A 23,034-nucleotide genomic window follows, 5' to 3' on the forward strand; every position below is an offset into this window, starting at 1 on the left:
CCTTCTTTCTCTCCTCTCCTTCTCTCTTTCCTTCTTTTTCTCTCCCTTCTTCTTTCTCTCCTTTGTCTCCTTTCTTTCTCTCCTTCTTTCTCTCTCTCCCTTTCTCTCCCTCTTTCTTTTTCTCTCTCTCATCTTCTCCTTTTCCTCTCTCCCTCTTTTGCCTGGCAGCACATTTGCCGTACCTTCATGGGGTTCAATCATTTTGTTTGTGTCAATTGTCAAATAAAAGTTTATACTTGCACCCGAGCCTTGCTGGTTGGAATTTGTTCTCACAGATCAAAAAACAAAAAATAGTATAATGTTCCTTCGAACCGTAACAGTGAAATCACTCTTGAAGTCTCCTAAAGAGTCACACCAGACCCTGTAGAGTACAAGCAAACATAAATTATCTGGAGAAAACCACAGAGCAAAATGGCAAAGCCTGTTGTTTGTATTGAGGGCACACAGGGCTGCAAAATTTATTACTGTGACTGTCAATAAACCCTCAATACTGAGATACTCTGTGTGTTAAAACACAGTAGTATAAGTGACTACATATGGATAGTATAAAAAAAGGATGATAGCCATGTAAAAGGAAACTTAACATTTACAGTGGGATGTTATAAACTATCCATTACCTCTGAGGAAAAAGATTTCCGAGGTCTCATAACTGAACCGGTGAAAATGTTAGTTCAGGAGTCAATGATGGTCAAAAGATAAAATGAGATGTTGAGAAGTTATTTGAAAAAAAGCAAATTAGAGGAAAATGCTGAAAAGCATAATGGGATTTCATGCACATGTATCTTGAGTATTGCTGGAAATCCTCTCTCCTTGCCTCTGCAAGGACATAATGGAAGAAGTACAGAGAAGAGTATGCATGATGAAAAAAAAATTTCAGAACAACTTCCAGAGAAGCGATTAGAGAGACAAGGACTCTTCATCCTACAGAAAAGATACTGTAGGGAGCTTTTGACAGAACTGTAAGTGAAATTGTAAGTGAAAATCATGATTGAAACAGAGAAGGTAGAGAGGAAACTGACTGTTGTTTCTCATAATTTGAAAATTAAAGAAACTTGCTTGAAAAGTTATAGACCAGACAAACAAATGAGGATACACAGAGGAAACTGAATTTAACCATCACCTTAAGCTGTAGAGACCTATACTGATAGTTTCAAAATTAGATAAGACAGATTGCTTAATGTAGGGAGTCATCATAAAAATATTAAAATCTGAATCTAAACTCTGGCTTTGGATATTCACAAGCCAGTGATTGTTGGAATGCTTTGAGGAGGAAGACTGCTGTGTATTTGTCTCACTTCTTCCAGACACACCTAGAAACCGATTTCTGGTCATTGCTGGAGACATGTTGTTAGAGGATGCTGCAAAGTTGTATAAACTTCTGAACCATTAAGACCATCTTGTGTTTTTCGTATTACTATTGATTTTTCACTTGTGAGAAAGTGAAGTCAATCTCTCTGTCATTTTTTCAGGTTATCAATGCCACTCCGCAGCTGTCTGATGTGAAAAGGAAAATTCTGAGCCTGAAAGGAAGTCCAAGAATGTCCTGTTTTGTGATAGTAAATGTAATAGTAAATGATAGTAGTGATAGTAAATGTTCTTCATTTAAAAATACAAAATAAACCCCACCACAAAAGACCTGTAATTACTCCCTGGTAATTTTGCTTTTAAAATTCACTGATCTATTAAACACACCACAGTTTATTCAGTGCAAATGGTATAATTCTGAACTGGAAATGAAGTCTTTTGAGTTATATCGGAGCAAACTGAATAATAAAAAAAAATTACTCCCTTTCTCTTTCCCCCTCTCTGTTTCTAATAGATAATTCTAAGGAAGCTGAACTTCAAATGCAGTACATGAATTGGCACTACAGAGAAAGAATCATATGAATTGAAAGTAAATTATGTAAATGCAATGTTTATTTATTATTAATGAATTTTGCATGCTTGTAAAAGCATTCCACTAAAATTTTAAGATATATTGCCTAGATCATCAGAAATTTTGCAAGGTATTTAGCATAGATAAGATTAATTTAATTTTACTTTCTTAGTTGTGCAATATAATTGTGGAATTACATGACTGCATTTTCCTCCCATACATTTTTTCTTTTAATTAGAAAACTAAAGTGCTATAACACCCATTCAGGAAAACAGTAAAACACATATTTAACTCTAATACAATTTACTCAGTGAGACGTGTGTTTGTTTGTTACAATGTCCTTGCATGCTTTGCTGCAGCACAGCCTTAATGAATAAAGCAGAAATTCTATTGAGGTCAACCAAAAATAGCAGAGGACCTAATAAGCTGCATTTTGAGGCAACTCCATCTTCCGTTCTTTCCAGCCCTATTGATTACAGCTGGCCAGCTGAGTCCTCCTGTTCAGCATTCATTACAGGACTGCAGCAAAAATCAGACTACAAGAATAAAGGGTTGCATTTTGAAAGTATTTTGCCTGGATTGTATGTATATATTCTAAACCTCTATTCACAGATGTTCATATTATGTGGCTGTGATTTAACAAAATACATCAGGAAATGTACCAGTCCTGACTGGGATGTACAAGGGGAAGGTAGTACCCATCCACCATGCCACTGATGCTACCCTGACAACACAGAAAGCTCTCTCACAGAGCCTCAATTGCTCAGGTGTTGCAGAAGTAATCCCAAATTGACCAGAGGGCACAGCATTTGGGATGTGACCTGAAAAGGCTGTGATGTGAGCCAAGGAAGCCCCCCAGTATAAAGACCTCTCAGATCAGGACAAAACCTCTGCTCTTTCACTGATGGATCCTTCTGTCTTTTAGGGACCCAGCAGAGATGGAAAGCTGCAGTATGGAGCCCTACTCAACAAGATTGCAGAATAGAAAGAGGGAGAAGGTCAGTCAATTAAACTTGCAAAGGTCAGAGCCATCCAACTTGCCCTAGGCATCACTGAATGAGAGAAATGACCAATACTTTACCTGCAGACTGATTCCTGATAGCTAATGCTTTATGGGGGTGGCTGAAAAGATGGAAACAGGAGAAGTGGCAGCAAAAGGGGAAACAATTTTGGGTAGCTGACCCATGGCAGGATATTGCTGCCCAAGTGGATAAATTAGTGGTGAAGGTGAGGCATACCTAAAAACAGGGCTACTGAGGAGCATAGAAACAATCATCAGGCAGACCAGGCTGCTAAGGTGCTCTGAATAGACTTAGATTTAGAACACAAAGGTGAATTTTTCTTTGCTTGGTGGGCCCATGATGTTTCTGGTCATCAAGGAAGAGATGGAACACACAGATGGGCCTGAAACCAAGGGTTGGATTTAACAGTGGATGTTGTAGCCCAAGTTATCCACAAGTGTAATACTTGTGCTGCTATTAAGCAGGCCAGACAATTAAAACCTTTGCAGTATGAGCGATGCTGGCTTAAATACAAATACGGAGAGGCCTGGCAGATGGGTAAGCAGTATGTGCCTCAGATGGTAGAAGCAAGCACCTGATGGCTGGAAACATGCAGTGCCTCATGCCACTGCCCATAATACCACTCTGGGCCTTGAAAGGCAAATTTTGTGGCAGCATGGAAACCAGAGAGAATTGAGTCAGAAAATGGGACTCATTTAAAAAACAACTAATTGTGCCAAAGAGCATGGTGTAGAGTGGACCTTTCATTTTCCATATCATTCACCAGCCTTGAGAAAGACTGAATGTTTTAATGGACTGCTAAAAACAACTCTGAAAGCAATGGGTGGTGGAACTATCAAAAACTGGTACAAACATTTAGCACAAGCTACCTGGCTAGTTAATACCAGGGGATCAATCAGTTGAGCTGGCTCTACCCAGTCAGAACCCTTACATACAGTAGAAGGGGATAAAGTCCCTGTTTGTATATGAAAGGAACCTACTGGGAAAAGCCATGTGGATTTCTTCACCCTTGGGCAAAGACAAACCTATCCATGGAGTTGTGTCTGTGCAAGGCCCTGGAAACACCTGGAGGGCAATGAAGGGGAATGGTGAAGTCCAACACATACCACAGGGTAATTCAACTCTGGCTGAGAAAACCTGAGTTCAAACTGTGTAATGTAAAGCACAGGATAAGGAATAAGGGGTGGATTGTCCTGGTTTGAGAGGACCATGATAGGAAAAACCTGCCTGGGACACCACCAGAAGCTGCCAGGCTATTGATGGGGCAGTGATACTGGGGAGCAGCTGAGCCTGTGGGAGGAGAGGATGGGTGAGGTGACCCAACTGGAACAACCACATTGCTCCTTCACATAGTGCTCAGTATAAAATGGTTCTTGGGAGACCTCTTGGTGGTTTCTCTGGCTGGTGTGCCACCTGAGCTGGGGTCTGTCTGCTGCTGCTCTAGTGTGCTCTTCCATGGACTGCAGGGGCACAGCTCCCATCTCACCATGGGCTGGAGGGAAATCTCTGCTTGGGCACCTTCCACCCCTCCTTCTGCACTGACTCTGGTGTCTGTTCTGGTACTGCTCTCTCTCTCACCTCCTCCTCTCCTCTGCAGGTCTCTCTTTTTACAGTTATTTTGTAGTTTCATTTGTCTTTCTTGAATATGCTAACTCTCAGACCCATATCTGCTCAGCCTTGGGCAGACGAAGGGCCAGGACTGGAAATGAGGGAGCTTCCAGCAGCTTCTCACAGGAGACACCCCTGCCCCCCCCCACCCCTACCCCCACTTCCAAAACACTTCCACTACCCTACCCACTTCCAAAACACCACTGCATTAATCCAAGACACCCCCAGCTTTATTCATGATAATTTTTCCAGAGGACTCACTGAGACAGTCTAGAAGGAGCCATGTGCTACGGTGCTGTGCTAGCTACAAAGGCTCTGGGTTGCAAAATGTGGGAAAACAGGCTCATATCATTGTTTCAGGGCTGGAAAAATTATGGACAGTTTAAAATCGGTGCTACATATGGAAAAACATTGACTTTCTATGTACAGAATGTCTACCTTCTGGATTAATTTATGTTTACATGGGGAAACTTGTTATTGAAGTACTGTCATTTTTTAACAAATGTTATTTGCATTGCTCTTATTTTAATAATGAAAAAATACACCTCGCAGCAATAATTCCCATTCTGCCACAGAGGACAGGAAACAATAAGTCTTTTCTTAAGTATTTCAACTACGGTGCAAAATGCTTACAAATCAAGAAAAATATAAGATTGATATGTTAAAAACATTGCCAATGCACTTAATTCCTCAAAAATTATTTTCTTTTTGCTGCTTCATCATAATTTTATTAAAATTATTTTCTCTTACGAAGATGAAATTTATACATGTTAGGATAATATTTCTACACTTCAAATGGCAAAGCTTGAGCATCAGTCATATACAAATATGCAGCAGAAGCCACTTCACCCCTGGATCAGTTTTGTGTGTCCAGGCAGAGATGGACAATGAAACCTGAGTGGAGAGATGAATGCTCCATCCTGCTCTAGCTTTGCATCACAGCCTGTGCAATGCCACCAGCTCAAGTCACCCTTATCCAGGCAGGAGCTGCATCCAGCTCAGTGTTAAAAGTTGTATGACTAAAGACTCTCCAGATGAACAGCAGTATGAAACACATTTCTGGTTAAAATATTATGACAATGATGTCAATTTTTTTCTCTCACTATTCTAGGCAGCTTTGATTCTTCCTTCTATGAGGGAAAAGAGAAGTGGATAAGAGAGTATATCCATGGTATTATAATCTTGAATCTCAGGCCTGCAAAAGTTGAGGAACTTGTTTCATTTTCTTATGTTGGGACAGTTCCTCTATTCCAGCAAATTTACATTGCTACCTTGGAGTGACTTGCCAACTCCATCAGCAAAATATCTGCCTTTTGTACTAATTCTCTTGATTTCATGGACCTGGACACATCATTTCAGAGAGATGCAGATCTAAATTTTGCACAGAAATATTTTACCTCCTGGTTTTCACTTTTGTCTTCTTGCATTCTGTTGTAGAAAATTTTCTTGTTTTTTTCTTGGGGGAATGGTATTTGCTAGTTTGTTTTAATTATTGCCAAAGATGTTGACATTAATTGACATGTTAGATGGATGCATTTTAAAATATTGATTTATATTTCCAAAAATACATCTACCCTAGTGTAAGAAATGTGAACCTTTTTCTCTCCTTGATTGTTTCTCTGTCAGAAAGCAAGGTTGAAGGCTTAAGCTCTCATTATAAAGAAAAATGATATTTCAGATATCGATTTTCTGAATGGTCCCTTAGATCCCTGAGGTCTCCTTGTGCTGTTATGATCAATTTGTGAGTAATCTTAACATATTTACATGAAGACACGTGTGGTGTCTTCACAGGTGTCTTACAGGGGCAGAGGGGAGGGTGCCTGCTGCCTGTCTGGGAGTTGACCCAGGGCACTGCCACTTATTTGGGTCCAGATAAGCTTATGATCATTGGGGTACAAAGAATAGGGCTTTTAAGATCAACTGAGCCTGAGCTTGTGAAAGATGCTCAGAGAGATGTAGGCCATGTGTAGGATTTTCATTATATTTTTTTTTTAAATTAGTGAATAATTCTTCGGCCTTATTAAAAAAACAAAACAAAATAAAATGAAACCAAAAACCACAAAAAACAAAACCCAAACAAAAAAACCACATCAAGAGAACAATTTTATGACAGGAAATACTGCTTTCAGTAAATGGAAATGCTTTGTCAGGGATTTTAGGATCTTATGAGTTTCAGAACAATTACTTTTTATTTTCTTATTTGAAACTTTCTCTTTTCATACCAATAATGTCCACCTATTTCATTCTGGTGTTGCCTAAATGTTTCTTTGGTATGCCATATCATATCAATCATATTCTATAATACTATATCATATAATGTCAATTATATCATAGTATTATTAGTTATATTACAACATTCTGTCACTATGAAATATATTTGAAGGATAGCTAAGACAAACATTTTGGCAATATCAGTATATTGCTTTCATACCAGCACATTCAGAACTAGGGAGCCACAGTTTCTAGCACAGTTCAGAATAAAACGAGTAACATTTTAGAATTTTGCATCAGACTTAACAAGACAAATTATAGGTCAAATAAATCTACAATGTAATATTTGAATGGATTTGTGGTAGGTTTTGTTTCTTTCACGCTTGTCTTTTTTTGTTTGGTGGTTTGTCATTACTCTGGAGTGGACCCTACAAGGATTTGTTTCTTCACACACTTGTTTTAGGCATATCCATTAATTTTATGGCAACTAATAAACATAAATTGTGTTTGTATAGCGGTTATTAGTAGTAATTATAATTAATTTATAATTTTTCCCCCAGCCTGGAACAATTTGAGAACTCATCTTCTCAAACGGGTGAAAACAATGAAATTACACAATAATTTAATACCAGTGCTGATTTCTAGGACATTCAGAGACAGAGACAGTAGTGGGCAGAGATGTAGTCAGGAGGTAGCCATCTCATGAATATGGAGTTTATTGTAAACTCTGCTCAGTGTGGTTTATAAACAGCCAGTCTTCCCATTAGCACACTGCTCTTTTGATTAGTCCAGAAAATAGAGTTGGACTCCGCATTTGCCGATGTCAGCTCCCTGCATAAACACATTTGTAGAGTGAGAACATGGCTGCCAATTTACTCACCAGAACTACATAGAATTGTTGGAATATAACAATTGATAGCAAAAATTATACTGGATGAAAAATATACCATTGTAGAGCTGAAGAAATGGTACTAACAAGTTGAAATGAAGACTATTGCAGTTTTTCTAAAAGTCACATTGACTGCTGCATTTAATCTACTGCCCTTGACCCAATTGGACTTAAGTGGTGTAACTGTTATCACTGCAAAAGGTGATGTCTTTCCATGAGTGATTTTGTTTTCCTCAGCCCTATTCCTATGGTGACTATCTGTTTTTGCAGACACAGTGATTAAATGCATGATTTGTAGCTGACAGGCTGAACTGCATAAGACATAGAAGATTAAGAGGTCCCACATCTAGCAACATACCCACATTACCACCCTGCCATGCATTAGGAGGCAAGTAAAACTGCTGGATGCTGCCCAGGAGATACTTTCCTGACACCACTGCTTCATTAGCCATGCAGTGTCTGTGCCTCCATTTGACTCATTGTATTTACATCCAAAAAGAAAAACATCTACATATTACAGAATAATACTGCATTACAATTTTTCTCTCTGAGGACAGTCAGATATTGGAATGGTCTCCCAGGAGAAGTGATGAATTTCCCTGCTTTGCAAAGTTTTAAGTCTCAGCTTCATGGGATGCTGAGACATATCACATAAACAATAATATCTGAAGAATTGGACCAGATGATCCTTGAGGTCCCTTCTAACCTGACATTCTGTGATTCTATGATTCTATGATACATGTCAGGAACTGTTGTTTCCTAACTTCTCAACAGACTGGAAGGAGCTAAACTGGGGTGATGGAGGTTTAGTACCAAACTTTTCCACATAAACCAGCAAGAGGATACTCAGAGTCACTTTAATTTCCAGCTCCATGACAACTTCTTAAGTTCCAACAACAATAAATAGAAAGAATAAAAAAAATACCAGCATATATTTGTTTTGTCAGATCATCTTACTCCTGAATATGCATGTGTTCTGTGATTACTTCATTGTAGTGGGACAATATATAGGTGGAAATAAACTGTTTTTATTTTAGTTTCTGCTTGAAAAGCAAATGGATGGATGCATGAAGAAGATAGATTGCACTTTTCCCAGGTTGCTCATTGCTCTTTCTTTGAATGTCTGCTTATACTTGTATGTGCATTATGAATCTGGCAGCAGACTCTGAGACTTACATGATTTTAGCTTGAAGCCTTCTGGTGCAACAGATATACTTATTTGTGGTGTTAGCTCCAAAAAGAGGATCATGTTGGACAAGCTGCTCTCTGTGCAGACTGCAACACTGCTTCATTATATCTTCTGTACCTCCAGGGTACAAAGCACCCTGACTCCAGCATCAGAGAAATACACTTACAACCCACAGCAGTCTTTCTTTCACAGCCCATTGGAAAATATCAGACAAAATAGGAGATTTCCTGGTGAGGAAGAAACCTTGCTGTGGGCATGGCAGAGTAACAGCAGGAGATTGCACAGTCCCTGTGAAACAGGGAGCTTTGTGAGTCTAGAGAGAGTACTCTGGTTGACTGCAGGTGTGCCAGCCACACACCTGTGCAGTTGCTGGATGCAGATGGTTTCCTTTGCAACATCAGGAACATGAGTGTTTGGTGGGGGTGTGACAGCAGGGTAAGGTCAGTCAGGATGATGCACCTCTCAGTCACAATGGTTTGGAGAGAAGGTCGAATGTAGGAGAGAAGGTTTGGAGAATGCTTAGAGAATGTTTGGAGAGACGGTCGAATATAGGCCCATGCTGGTTATGCATTTCTGATTGTCCTGATTTCAAATTGCTGCCAAAACATAATGCATCAACGATGTAGTAGTGACAGATAAGCAACTTTTAAGAGAGGACACAGGTTCTTATCATCTGTGAGATGGATGCATTTGTTTTTTTTTCTGCAACTTTATGTGTAACTCCCTGATACCATCCATGCAGTCACTTAACCTAAAAATCTTTTAACACAGCCTGCCATTTACATCTTGTCAGGATGCCGAGGGCACCACGGACTCTGCCTGCCCCTACCCAACACCCCAGGGCTCCCCTCACCTGCCTACAGCCCATGTTAATTCCCCCTGGGGCTGTTAGCCCTTGTCCCAGTGATGCCAAAACAGGGTTGATCTACAGCTCCCCACAGCCTCACTAAGTCAGGACTACCCATTGCCCCATGTCCCAGACTCAATAATCCATGTTCTAGGGAAGTTCCCAATGCCCCAGGGCTAGGGTTGCCCTGGTGCCCCCTAATTCCCTGCTCCTCTCTTGGGATAGCCCAAGGCTGCCAGGCTCTGCACTGAGACCACATGGGAAGACCCCAAGTTTCCAGCTCCACTCTGGCAGCACCCTGAGTTGTGTAAGGGTAGTCAGCTCAGTGTATACAATTAGGTTTGTCCTGAGGTGTTAAAGGACCATAGCCATGCTGAGTGATCCATATGAAACGTGATTTTGGAGTGTGCCCATTAAGTTTGGCAGCAGAACACATCAGTGCTTTGCACAGATGGAACCATACCTGGGTTTCCTCTAATATTTCAAATATAAGAAGTCAGATTCAAAGTAGTGGGCACAAATCTTCCTTGCAAATATTTGGAAGTGTAAAATACTTCTCATAATGTTAGGAGCAGAAAAATATATTATTGAGTTAATCTACAAGTTGGTCAGGCTTGCTAATATATTTTAATAATGAACAGATCTGACTAAAAGCTTCCTTTTAACTCTGCAGGTAGCTGAAGAATTTCACAAGAAAAGAATGACCTCTTACTGTGTTTTTCCTTCATTTATTTCAAGAGGAAAGATTCAAATGCTTCTTTCTAACTTTCCCAAACCTTTTTAGTCATTAGCCCTTCAATCTAAATGCAATTATGTAAAACATTTTGCTGGAAATCCCTCTACAATCACAATGATTTATCAAAGCTGTTGCTTCACAGTTGACAGGTCAATCTATAGATACACTTGAGGATGACAATAATTAAAAATCCCTTGACAAAATGTCATTTAAAAATGTAGAGATCTCTGAAAATCCCTGACAGTCAATTGGGAAAGATGAAGTCTGACTTTCCTTACAGAGAAGAACTTGATAGCAAAAACCCCGTGAACCCTTGCTCCAGGACTAGTTTTAAAAGAGGCAAGTATTTAGTCTCTAGAGATACATAGCAGTCCTTGCATTTGCTGGGAGAACCAATACCAGACTCAATTAGTTCCCATTTATACTGTGGCTTGGTACTGCACAAACACAACTTGGGCAAATTAAATTGTGGCTGCACACTAATTTCACACAAATAAGTGAATGGTTATCAGTTGCTACTGAGGTGGGTAAGATTTGTGTCAGAGATCTGAAAACTCTTTTAAAAGCTTTGCTAATTAGCCTTTCTTTAAAAAAGCCTCTCTCATGCAAACCTAAACTGGCAACTACAATTTTAACAACAATGGAAAATTAGAGTAGTGCAGTTCCTCTACGCCTTGTCCTTTTTAGAAGTTTAACCATTTAAGAAAATACCATACATGTTTTACGCTCCATGCTCAAGATGTAGCCCGTCCAGATTATTCAAAAATATTTATTCCGCTCCAATATTTTTGTTTCATCAACAAATTCATAAGTCCTAAAGGCTCGAGTTCAGTAACATTGCTCCTTAGAATGACATTTTCCTGCTTGTAAGAATAAACAGAGTGTAATTTTACCAACAAGGACATGGTGAAGAAGTGCTTGATCACTGCCTTCTCTTTGCACCTCTTTGCCAATTTATCTAGAAAATGGTATTATTCTCTGCTACACAATGCTGTCATTTTGATGAACACTTGTGAATTTACAACTTCAAGTGTATGATACTGAGATCAAGACTTTGTATTTACATTTGTGCTCAACTATTTGTTATATAAATTAACTACTGAGGTTATTGCAGGACTATTATCTGTATATGTTTTCTATCTCTACTCTCATTCCTAAAGTTAAACAAGTGCTTTACATTTACATCACAGAATAGGTTGCTACCCCCTCCCTGGAAATGTTCAAGGCCAGGTTGGATGGGGCCTTGAGCAACCTGGTCTAGTGGGAGGTGTCTCTGCTCATGCAGGGTGATTGGAGGTAGATGATGTTTAAGGTCCCTTCCAACGCAATCCATTCTATGATTCTACCTATATACAAGATGAAGAAAATGGAGATTGAAACTCTAATTTGGATTTATGTAGGATATTGTTATCAGAATATTTATTACAGCAGGTGCAACTCTTCTATACCCACACACACACATAAAGCACTGTCTGGTGTTTCAACTATCACAATCTTCACAGTGTTCTTGAGAAGAGTAGAATACAGGAGGAGAAAACATTCCTTGAGTTTGATAGCATCTTATTTTGAGTAGAGATGAGGACTCTCTGGAAATAGAGCACTTCATATATGAATTGAACATTCCTTTGATTTGATGGGCAGTTTTTCCCAAGAGCAGGTATATTTTTACTAGATTATTTATAATGGCTTATGACACTAACAGAAGTAGCATAAAGAAATTTAGTGAAGAATACTTAAAAAATCTCAGATAGACTATTTCACTTAAGACTGCATTGTCATCACTGCAGTGTTAAATTCGATTATTGTGACAATGTGGTTTTGTCCACAAGTTTCCAATAGGCTTTCCAAGACAGAAAATTTCAAATAGTCTGGGTTTGGAAAACATCCTTAATGGTCTCTTATTCTTATAAATTAGAAATGAGAACTAGACATCCAAATATCTTTGAGGATAGGGACCTAGATATTTAAGCTTTTATTGCATATGACAGTATAAGCCAAACGATGCCTAATGATAGCAACAAAAATGTGATTAGGCACTACCTTGCAGAGAGTGCTTAAGTCTGTGCATGAGGCATTGCTGATTACCTTTGTAAATATCATTATGAGTGCTGGAACTCTGTAGTTATTTTGTAACTTTTCAGTAGAAGAGTTTTAATACAGGACACATAATTTGTAATAAATAAGTCTTTTGGCATTTATTTTTATTTAGTTGCAGTTACCCAAAGGTCTTTTTATTAAAGATTCAATTTTTCTCCAGGATTAAGTATACTAGAAATCAAATCTAAAGAAAGCATTTCACAGCACTGCTTTATATGTGTATATATAATAAATCTTTAATTTTACAAACATCATAGCAGCAAAAAATGCACAAGAGGGCATAACACTATCTATCACAAGTACAGTTTCATGAGGAAGACCATGAGAAGATATTGTACTGTTTGCACCATTGTATGTGTTCCCAGGGTGTAAGCAGGTCACCACTTTAATGAGTACTTATGAGTAGATAAGCTTTCAGGTTTTTTCTGGTTTTAGAGTGCTGACTTTCAGTTTTGCTTGAATAGGTTATAAAACTAATTCTAAGATGAAAAGGAAGCTTTTTAATCAGCTGTGACAAAAAACTGTATGCAGTCTTGAATAGCAGTTTTGAAATATGGACAGAAATTACCTCTTTATTTTCAATACCAGTGGAGTCTCATTATCTATTTATGACATGTGATTCTTGTTAGCTGAGGGAGTTGCCATAAATTTGTTAGATCAGATGAAGTCTGTAACACAGCCACAAACCCTTTTAGCTTCAAAGCAATAATTTTAAAGCATAAATTATCACAAGGAATAAATTTATTATTTTTTTTCTGTTTGTTTATTCATTTTGATTTATAAAATAATTAAAAGATAATGTGAGTATCAGAATCCTACGTAACCAAAAACTAGTTTTAATATGTGATGGATCATGCACTGTGGGCAGAATAAATAACAGCAATTTTTTTTCTTTTTTCAGGGGACTGTTTTTTTTAGATTAACTTTTACCAACAGTTTCCTGACCCAGCTTAATCAAGTTGCAGAAAAAATTCTGAAGTATCCCAAATGAGTTAGCAAAGCCAGTATGTAACATGAACCATCGGAAAGGACATGCATTATTTTGTGGGATTAAAAAAAATAAAGTAAATCCAGAATGTTAAATTGTCTGAGATTTTTTGCACATTTTCCTTCACAAAGAATACAATTATCAATGTGAAAGCCAGGACTTTCTAAGTAAATTTTTGGTCATGTTTTAATATTTATTGTGTTGCATATATTAATAAAATGGTGGATGAAGTCTAATTTTGAACAAGAAAATGCTTATTCCAGATCATAATTGAAAATAAGCAGCCACTTCAACATGACCAGAAATAAGTCTGGCTTTGGATGTACAACTGAAAAACCCAATATATTTAAGTGGAAGAAAAACATAAATATGCCTCTAGGGCTAAGTAATCTGTTACCCAGAACTGCTGACCTCAGACTCTGAGCTTATTTTAGAGTCTTTTATTAAGCTTATAGTTTGCTGAAATGGGATTTCAATAATCTTCAAATATGACATAAAAATATATTGTTCATCCTAAAATGTAACACCTAACTGAAGCCCTCCCAAAGTATTTGAATTAACCATCCCCAGCTTTTGAAAAAGGACTAACCAAGTAGCTTTAATAGCACACAGTACAAACACAGGATGTTTCCCAGGGATGACCATAAACTCAGTGAAACTTGCTATCTGGAACAAGAATGGATTGGCAAGAGTTGCCAGCAAGTCTTTAGCATCATTGACCCCGACCAGATTCTCTTCATCCTTAAGTAATAAAGTACATGCTACACATACATTTATATACACAGATTCATACGTACACAAATTCATACATACACAGGTTCATACATACACATTAATATGTGCACACTCATGCACACACATATGTATACCCAAAGAGCAAGATTTTGAAGGCTGCATGTTGATTGTTGGCCATCAAGACCAAAAAATTTTTTATTTTTTTTTTAAACACACAGTATATTCCTACATTTTGGAAATAGTAGTTTCAATTAAGGTTCAAAGATGTGACATTTTCCAGAATTCACAGTGTGTTAAATGGAGGTGTTGCAATGCTTCAAAGAGCCCTGCTCTGCATCTGAGCCTCAAACACACAAACTGCTGCTCAAACCAGTGAGAGGAATTTGGGTTGTGTACAATTAGACAAAGTGTTGCAAACCATCTCTTTGCTATTGGTCTGTTGTGACATGACAAAGACATTTACTGGGACAGTTAAGGGCCTTGGTAGGAATAGCTCTTCATGATTAGAATATTTATTCTGGGGAAAAAGTGTGTAAAACCTTTTGTGTGTGTGTTTGTGTGTGTGTGTGTTATGAACATGGTATAACTTGAGCAAAAGAATGTAATCTATGTTGCTCTTGTGGTTTACCTTGATCTGGACTTCAGAAGTGTAAATACTTAAAAAACTCTTTTGATTACATTAGCTTCCTTGAGAGCTGCTCTGTCTCAAAACAGAATTCTGTTGGTGGGGAAGCAAGACCCATAAGCAGAATGATAATAAATGCCATGTAAAATACAGCAGAAAGTGTAGAAGAGGCTTACTGGAGACTCTCATAACTTAACACATAGCAGCACTGTGAACATATATACATATATATAGGCACACCGGCTAATGTTTGCAGAACTGGGATGCCCTTACACTAAGAGACTATGTGTGCTCATAAAGCAAGGCAAATTTGTTAAGATTTATAGCACTAGAGTTCTGCATGCAGTCTTGCTGGGTCTGCAGAACAAAGTAGAACAGATTCAGAATTTAGTTAAAATAGTGTTCTTACCACTGTCAAATTACACTAATGAGATTTTGGCTGCTGATACAGGCAGTCTGGAGTAACTGAAGTGTCAGTTGATGAAATTTTTGTCTCTTTCCTGATTGTTGCCCTTCCACATGTTTCTTCTGGAAAAAATGATCAGAACTTGGTCGTAAAGAGATAAAATTACCTTCCCTCCACTTTGCCCTTGGGAACAGACAGAAGATGATCTGTAATGAGAAGAGAGAAGCAGCTACACCATCTTCCCACGTGGGTTTTAAAGACAGAACAGATAACGTATGGGAGGCTCTGGATCAGCTGTTGAGGAACACATGAATCCCATTTTAAATTCTGCAGTGCTGTGCATATTATGGGGGAGAGGAAGGCATGTGCAAACTGCAGTCTTCCCTCAAGCACCAGACAGCAAAAAGAAAATCCACTTTAAAATGAGGCAGAGGTTGAGAAAACAAGATGTAGGGAGAGACACAAACTACCAAATGTCTGGATTGCTGTGGGACTGGGACAACCTAGCTGATAGGTTGGGAAAAACCCAGGGGTGGGTGACAACAGGGTAATGAACAGAATGGTAATATTGGAGGAGAAACTACAGACTCTTCTCCCTAGCTGTAATGCTGCTACCCAGCCTGCAATTTGATCTGCTGGGTTTTCTAGCAAGAACCCCTGTGCTGGGAGCCAAAACTGCATCACTGGAAGTTTGAGAGTTGGCGCACACAAGAGATGACCAAAGGGAATTGAAAATGGGAATATGGAAAAAGAAATATGATATTTCTCCCCCTTAATAATCTGAGGACAATTTCATGCCTTTTCTGAGTATGAGTAATGCTTTTTTATTATTTAAGTCTGGCAATACTTCATCCTTTTCCTACTTTTTTAGAGCAATAAACACTGATCATCACCAAGAAAGCTGAAAAATACTTTTGAAAATACCAGACTGTACAAAACTTCCCACCCACTTCATCCCATAATACTCTTTACAAATGACAAGAGGTTAGAATGGAGCCATGAGACAACATCTGTGTGAAGTGCTTCACTGTTTCATATGGGGACGTGATCCCTTTCCTCAGAATCCACCACCATATGCCTTGCTGCCTATAAAAAGTCTTCTTCTAACTGTTGATTGTCTCTGACCTGGTTTTCTTACCTAGTTTTATTCTGGTTTATTCTATTTAACTGTGTTATCTTCAGATAAGTACATTTCTTCTAATTCACTCTGTCATATACGAAGAGATTCAAGTCCTTTATCTACGCAAAGTGAAAGCATACATCCTTTCTATAGCTTAATCCTCCATTTCCTGTCCCTCTGTATCTGCTTATGAGTTATCTATAAACTAGTGTTAATGATGAGAAGCAGATCGCTTAAATTTGCATTAAGTATGCCAAAATGTTTTCGTACAAACTAACGAATAAAAATGGGTGATGACCTCCCTTCTTACAGTCCATATTTTAAGCCACAGTTTCTAGTTTCTGAGACCTTGCATTTCTGTCTCAGGGAGAGCAGGTATTTAAATACATTCCAGCATACTTTCACCATCACATGAGGTGATGCAGGCTACCTGGGGGCCTGGTGAAGCAAGGGGAAAATGAGCATAAAAGGCAAATCCTGAATGCCAGCGTGGAGAGAAAACTGAAGAGAAAGGACTAATGGTGGGCTGGAACCAACCAAACTGATGTCTGATGAAAGGGTGGAAGGAAGCAATGCCAGCAGGAAATACTTTGCCTCTTCACTGGGATGACGGTGGGACTAAGCCACCCCCTTTTCCATACCAAACATAAGGGGAAACGCTCTCCATGCACTTTTCTGCTAAAAAGAGCCTTGGGAAGCCTGCAGGTACCAATGGGCTATCACTCAGGTGGCTTCAGGGCTGTACCCTGCCCTCGAAGCCAGGCTGGGCGAGCAGGGCTTGGTTAGTTCTGCAGGTGCTTCCCCGCTCCCAGGAGGGGGAAAGCGGCAAACGCCGTCCCGTTTCTCACTTGTTCCCTGAGACCGGGGCTTCCAGCCCCGCCGCCCCAGGCCCAGACGGGCTGCGGGACACCAGAACCTCCCGCACACGGCCCGGGGTTGCTGAGCCGATACCCCCCAGCCCGCGGTACATAACGCGGTCCCCCGAAACCCGCGCACCCCTCAGCTGGGAGGGTGTGGGGGGTGTGGGCGTGGGGCTCTGCCACCAGGGACAAGGCTGCTTGAGATAGGAGTCACAGCGACGTACCCACAGCAGGTCCCCCGAAAAAGTTGACATCCCCCTCCAGCCCATCAGCGATACGGTGCCTCATCCCCGTTCCTCCACGCTATCGCGCAGGCGGTGCGGTGGGGGCTGCTCAGTCATTCCTGCCCCGCATGGGGCCATTTAGTGCCTAATTGCTCCTCTCTCCTCATCGACCGCGCACGGGGCGGGGGCGGGGGCAGTGAGGGGTGGAGGATGGGGGGAGAGGCCGGAGCCGCCACCCAGGCGCTATTTCAGGGCGGGAGGCTCCACACCTGTCCCGGCCTGTCCCCAGCTCTCGCCCCATCTCGGCCGCACTCCTCTCCCTGCCTTCCTTCCCCCCTCCAGCCCCACACTCCTCAAGCATGGCTCGGGTGGGATGCCCCGGCTCCGCCGCTACGAGCGGGGACGAAGCCGCCGCCGATGAGTTCCGCGATATTATCCGCAGCCGGTCGGGTAGGTGCTACGCTCCTCTCCCTGGGCGGGCGGTGGCCTCGTCTGGGCTGGACTGGCCTCGGTTCGACTCTGCTCAGCTCGCTGCGGGGCAGGAGGGCGGGGGGGGGGGCGGTCTGGCCGGCGGGATGCCAGGCGGAGATCGGTGCAGCGGGTCGAGAGCGGCAGCGTGGAGCGCGGCACTTGGCTTTTATTTATTTATTTGTTTGTTTTTCATTTAAGTGTTCGTTTAGAATTGTTTTTCTTTAGCTCAACTTTTTCTTGAGCTGTGCGGGACAAAAAGGGGTTCGCCCGCCGGGTGAATGCGCGCATCTGGGTGTGAGAGGAGCGACCCTCGTGTCCCTCTCCCCACGCACGAGTGGGGAGTGTGGACCCTCTCCCCCCCCCCCGGCTGTCCTCTACCTTGGGCAGTGGCAAATGGGCAGGATGGTTGTGCCGCTCGTGTTGGCGGGGCTGGTTGTTAAATCTGCAAATGGCAGCAGCTGTAACGCGCCCTCAGAGGATAAAGATAAAGTTTCAGGTGCCTGTGTTCTTTTTCCTGAGTCCTGGAAAGAAACCAAGGCCGTGGTAGTAAAGGTATTTATAGACCATTCAGCATTTACTCATTTGCCACACAAGTGTGCGTGGAGCTACAGATTAACTCTTCTTGAAGCTGTGTGTACTTGCCCAGTAAACCAGCCTTAAAATAATGGTGTCCTGACACGCTTAAATGACTTTTTGAAAATGGTGGGTGGCGTAGTTGTGTTAAAAATTGCAACAAAATACTTTCCAGGTACTATGGAATAACTAGACCTGCTGTGGAATATTGAAAGTATTGAAGTGGCAGTTGCAAAACTTTGGTTTTCTGTGACAAATTATGTGAATGTGTGATTTTACTCTGGTAAAGACACTCTTGCAGCAGGATTTGGTGCTTTTCCACTGAACTCTCAGTGGTGCAATTCCTGGGCTGGAGATCTTTTACTCCTGTAGTGAAGTGTTTCTTCCAGTGTTAGGAGCCTACTGTGTTTCTCCTACTAACTGTGCCTGTCCTTCAGTTTGGCACTTAAAAGGAGGGGTATTGCCCAGGTAGGAGTAAGAAGTGGTCAAGTTGAGTAGCTCTTCAGGTTTCTTTGTCTTTCAAGACCAGCTTTTGACTTCCATGTTATATTTTTTATCAAAGCTTCTGAAGCAGAAGGGGAACGTGAGAGAAAAAAGTGGTGAGCAGCCTCTATAGTAATTTCTGGCTATGCTGGTTGTATTGCCTCTTATAGAACATGTTCCCTCTTTGATACTTAGGTCTCATACGGTCCTGGGGGGTTTAAAACGCAGGATGGGTACTACCCAAAGAAGAGCACCCTTCAATTAAAGGGTTGTCCTGTTAATGTATAATGGTCTCTCTGTGTGTTTGCTAGGTGGAGATAGAAGAACTTGATGATATTTTGTCAACCTTAAGGTCTAGGTAACTTCCAAAAATGAAGTTGCAATTGGTAACTTTACTGTTGGGTGCTTCCAACACTGAGCTGAGAGCACCTTCTTTCCTCTCCCTGCCCCCCCCCCCCCCCTTTTTTTTTTTCCTTATAGCTAGTAACTGCTTTCAATGTTCAGTTTGATTTCCTGTTTTAAATATCCATAATTGAGAAGAGACACTTGCTGAAGAGCTAGACAGGAAATGTTACCTATGTGTTTACTAATTATCCCTTATATTCTCTCTTTCACTTGGAAAATCTGTTTCCAAATCAACTTTGGTGGCAATATGTTAGGTGTATGGTATCATAATTAGTGTAAGATCTCAAATGGCTCTAAAGTGTTTTTCTCGTTTCCTGCTATAAAGTACTATTAGAATTTAGATGTAAGCAGTAGACATGGAGCAAGCATTTGTGCTTCTTAATTGAACCCAATTCCCTGGTCTATTCTCTGTCATGAATAAGAAACAGGATCAGCTTGGGGACCATAGAATTGTTCCAGATGTTATAAACCTGAAGAGATGAGAAAAATCAATTTCCATGGGGATACTAATCACAGGTGTGTCTCTTTTTCCCCAGCAATATACCCCACACTGGTCTCTTACTCCTGCTTACCTTTTAATTGTTATCATCAAGTTTTGGAATGCATTGCTTAAAATCAGACTATGGGTTTTGGGAGAAATAATATATAACAAATTAACACAGCTGTTTGCACAAGTAAGTGAGAAGAAGCTGGTGGGATGGTGTTTGCAAGACTGATGATAGGTTTGTTTTGTTTTGAAGTTTTCTGTAACCTATTGCTGAGGTAAGGGCATTTCTGGAGCAGGGATGCTCCATTTGTTTGGACATGTGTTCACCTTGTACAATTTTGGATTGGAAGTTTCAAGAGGGCTTCTGGAGTGGTTGCTGGCACAGGCTTTGTAACGGGATAGTAATGGTAAGGAGGGTAAATTTTTCTCAGGTGGCATTTCTAGGCCTGCAGAAAGGACTTTGTGATCCAATAGGAAAGTTCTTGGTGGTTGAAAGTGTAGCTAAGTGCAGTAAGTCTGTGGAGATTTAGGCCATCAGATAGGGAAGTTGCTTTAACAGAGTTTGTATCCTATTTGGTTTTCACTCTGTCTATATTAATTCCATGCCTCAGGGATCTGCTATTTTCTGACATGGTGTGAAGGAAATTTTTGTCGTCCTGGATGCAAATCTGACCTCTGGTAGTTGCAGGTTTTGCCTCCTCATGAAACCAGAGAAAAGATAAGGTAGAATTTGTGAATGTAGATGCCATATAAAGATACTTCCCACTTTTGTTTTTTGAGATCTTATTCCAAAATCTCAGAGCACCAATAGTTTAATAAGGTGGATGAGCTGGTAGCACTAATCTCTCTGTCCTGCCCTCAATCCTATGTAAAATAATTGGAAAAGTTATGAAGATGCACTTCACATGAAGACAAAATCGGAAAATCAAAGCTTATTAGCACCATCTAAGGAAAAACAGGCTCTGTCAAATACTCCTTCTGCTAACAAATTTTCTTGATAAAATTTCTGGCATTATATTGCAACACACACAAAATAGTTCTAGCAATAAAATACCTAGTAAACCATTTAAAACACACAGGGATTGTGCAAGCTGCCATTGGGGAGCTGTAGTGGAATTGGGTTATCTGCGTTACATCTCCACGGGGATGCTTACTAGCTCCAACACTAACTCATTTTTCATTTCCCCTCACACAGAATGGCCAGGATTGCCTGGGCGTTTGAAGAAGATTCACACAAGTGCAGAGTGTAGGAGTGAGGAATGTAAGCTGTGCTGCAGGGAGGGACTGGACTGGAGAATAATTCTGTGGTCACTGCAGAGGCACTGTTCAGCATGTGCTTGTAATGTGATGACATAGGCAAATAGGTGTAGGAAAGTTATTTTTTACTCTTGTAAATGGCATGGCAGGTTCAAGTAGGAGAAATGTGTTTAAAAAGTCCACAAAACCTGAGATTCAAGGTGAAAGTCTATGAAGCTCACCCAATAGTTTTTAAAATCCTTTTTTGAGAAGTTACAGAAGTGACTTTTACTTTGTGTGACTATTTTCATAGGCAGAAAATCCTGGATGCTGAAGGCAGGGGAAGGCACAACAAGAAAAGTGAAAGCTACCAAATTCAAGTTAAAGCATGTAATTTCTTCAGTTCAAACACAGTCTTCAGAAAAAAGGCTTTAAAACTTCATTTGTTCTTAACTTGTAGCAGAAAATTATGCAGATCTGGAGCAAGCTGCTATTATGACATGATGACGGCTTACAGGAATGATTTGGCATGGTTCAGGGGTTGTGAGTAAGGACTTGATCCTCTCAACATTTCTTTCTGCTAGAGTTGAATGACTTGGGGTTTTGAGTAGAAGGCAATTTACAGAATACCAATTGTTAGGAGTTGAAACTAAGAAGTGTTAAGCAAATACAAGGTATAGATACAATGTATATCGGTGACACAGACTGTTAAATAGGCATACATTGGTTCTTCTCCCTTCTTTCTCCTCCTTGTTCCCCCGGCTTTGTTCCTACATAAACTGTAGGTGACTGGAGCTGTTAGTATATACCCTAAACTTAATACCTTGAGTAGCTGATTGTGCTCCAAGAACCGGGAGACCTGAGAGAATTTCCTGGGTTTGTCAGGGCAGAGGGAACAGCACGGGATGCTCTCTGCCTGTTTGGCTGAAGAAGATGCTATGCTCCCCCTACACACAGTGGTTTCTGGTGAAGACTGGCAGTATATCTGGTGGGAAAACAAATGACAAATGGTTCTGCATAACAAAGTGTGTGTATGCTGTATCTGAGGTGTTGTAGCTTGTTGCTCAGGGGAACTTTGTCTGCCAACAGAGCTCAGCTGTGCTGTGCATTGGGATGTGAGCATGCCAGGGATCTAGGACAGAGCGTGCACCATGCGCTAACCCACGTGCTGCTCGTTTTCAGAATTGAGGTGGCATTCACGGAGTGCTTCTGGGCAAGAAGATAAAAGTGATACCTCTGCTGAATCTGTCCAGGCTCTAGTGGCATGCTGGTGTGGCATCGCTACCCCAGCTGAGAAGAGTTGGATCTCATTCAAAAATAAAAGAAATGCCTTTGTGGCTGATGAAGGTGGAGATTTGGCACTGATGAATCACAACTACATCTTTGCAGTGAAGGGAGATGTGGACATGACAGCTCTATTCCTAAAAGTGCAGCATGTGGGAAGAACTGTGGCTCTTGTCCAAAATGAATTTAGGGGCTGAGCCAAGCACTGTATGAGGCAAAAGTAGAAGGTATGTGGTCATAAGTGTAAGTTATATATTTTAAATATTTTTACATTAATATTTAGGTTTGGATATATATGCTTTCATATCTCCTAAACAAAAAAGCCTGTGCTGATAAATCTGAATAAAACAGAAAGTGAATATAAACCATTCAGGCTAATTCCTGGCCCTGCCTGTTCAGCTCTGGTTTTATGGGACACTTGCAGCTTGTAAAGCAGTTGTAGCATAAAAGTTGCTAGTAATGTGGTACCAATATCCTCCTGTTTTTCTTCATCCTGCTTTAGGACATAGGCTTGCTGGATCTAATAAACAGCATGAACTGTTGATTTTAGCCTGAATGTGGGGACTTGGTGAAATTAGAAGTTTCTAGTAAAGCTTAAAATTGCTGACTATTAAAGTGTCCTTGTCAAAGGCAATTTTTAAGTATGTGGTTTACATGGGTAA

The sequence above is a fragment of the Calypte anna genome, chromosome 1, assembly GCF_003957555.1.
Source record: "Calypte anna isolate BGI_N300 chromosome 1, bCalAnn1_v1.p, whole genome shotgun sequence".
In the NCBI taxonomy this organism is placed as follows: domain Eukaryota; kingdom Metazoa; phylum Chordata; class Aves; order Apodiformes; family Trochilidae; genus Calypte; species Calypte anna.